Source organism: Numida meleagris, chromosome 27, assembly GCF_002078875.1.
Source record: "Numida meleagris isolate 19003 breed g44 Domestic line chromosome 27, NumMel1.0, whole genome shotgun sequence".
Lineage (NCBI taxonomy): Eukaryota > Metazoa > Chordata > Aves > Galliformes > Numididae > Numida > Numida meleagris.
Window position 1 is genome coordinate 1,014,675 of NC_034435.1, and position 1,657 is coordinate 1,016,331.

The window sequence follows — 1,657 nt, forward strand, 5'->3', positions numbered from 1 at the left end:
GTCTCTGGAGTCCATGGGGTTCATGGAGTCCATGCGGTCTTTGGGGTCCATGGGGTTTGTGAGGTCCATGGGGTCTGCAGGATCAATGGGAGTCTCTGGATTCCATGGAGTCTGTGGGATCCATGGGGTCTGTGGGGTCCATGAGGTCCATGAAGTCCCTGGGGTCTGCAGAGTCTATGGGACCCATAGGGTCTATGGCGTCCATGCGGTCTCTGGGATCACTGGAGGTCTCTGGAGTCCATGGGGCCCATAAGGTCCATGGGGTCTGTGAGGTCTGTGGAGTCCATGGGGTCCGTGGAGTCTGCAGGATTAATGGGGGTCTCTGGAGTCCATGCGGTCTTTGGGGTCCATGGGGTTTGTGAGGTCCATGGGGTCTGCAGGACCAATGGGAGTCTCTGGAGTCCATGTGTCCGTGGGGTCCATGGGGTCTGTGGAGTCTGTGGGGTCCATGGGGTCCGTGGGGTCTCTGGATTCCATGGAGTCTGTGGGGTCCATGGGGTCTGTGGGGTCCATGAGGTCCATGGAGTCCATGGGGTCTGGAGAGTCTATGGGATCCATAGGGTCTGTGGGGTCTATGGGATCGATGGGGGTCTCTGGAGTCCATGGGGTCCATGGGGTCTGTGGGGTCCATGGGATCTGTGGGATCGATGGGGTCTCTGGAGTCCATGAGGTCCATGGAGTCTGTGGGATCTTTGGAGTCTGTGGTGTCCATGGAGGTTGTGGAGTCTCTGGAGTCCATGGGGTCCGTGGGGTCTGTGGGGTCTCCGGTGTCCATGGGGCTCACGGGTTGGCTCCAGGAGCACTGTGCCCCATTGTGACAGTGACATCCAGGGTGGTGGCGGTGGCTTGGGGACACAGCGGTTCCCCGTGGGGGCCTTCGCTGTCCTCCTCTTCCTCCTCCATGGGGGCCACGTGTGGGGTCCCTCTGCTCTAAGGCACTGCCCATGGGGTGGCACGACCCCACGGCCCCCACAGTCCCCACGTGGGCGCAGTGAGATCCTCCGTGGGACGGGGACACCGCTGGGTCCTCGACTTGCGTGTGCCGTGAGGGTGCTCCGGGGCCGGCGTGCAATGCTCTGCCGTCAGTCTGCAATGCTTTGGTGCCAGCGTGCAACGCTCTGGTTCCAGTTTGCAACGCTCTGGTTCCAGTTTGCAACGCTCTGGTTCCAGTTTGCAACGCTCTGGTTCCAGTTTGCAACGCTCTGGTTCCAGTTTGCAGTGCACTGGTGCCAGGTTGCAATGCCCTGGTGCTGGAGTGCAATGCTCTCGGGTCACTATGTGATGCTTTGGCGCCAGCAAGTGACGCCTGGGTGTTGCTCTGCAATGCTCCAGTACCAGCAAGAGATGCTCCAGTGCTGGTGTGTGATGCTCCAGCCAGCTCCAAGCACAGCGACGCTCCACTGCTGGCATGCAACGCGTGTCACTGGTGTGCAACGCTCTGGTGCTCAGCTGTGCAACGCTGCAGTGCTGGTGGCACTTGTTTGCTTGGTGGCAGCGTGCAACGCTCTGGTGCAGCTGTGCAATGCTCCAGTGCTGGAAAACGGATGCTCCATTCTGGCATGCAATGCTCTGCGCCAGCGTGCAACAACGTGCAATGCTCCAAAGCTGGTGTGTGATTGCACCAGTGCTGGCGTGCAATGCTCGGTGCAGCTGTGCA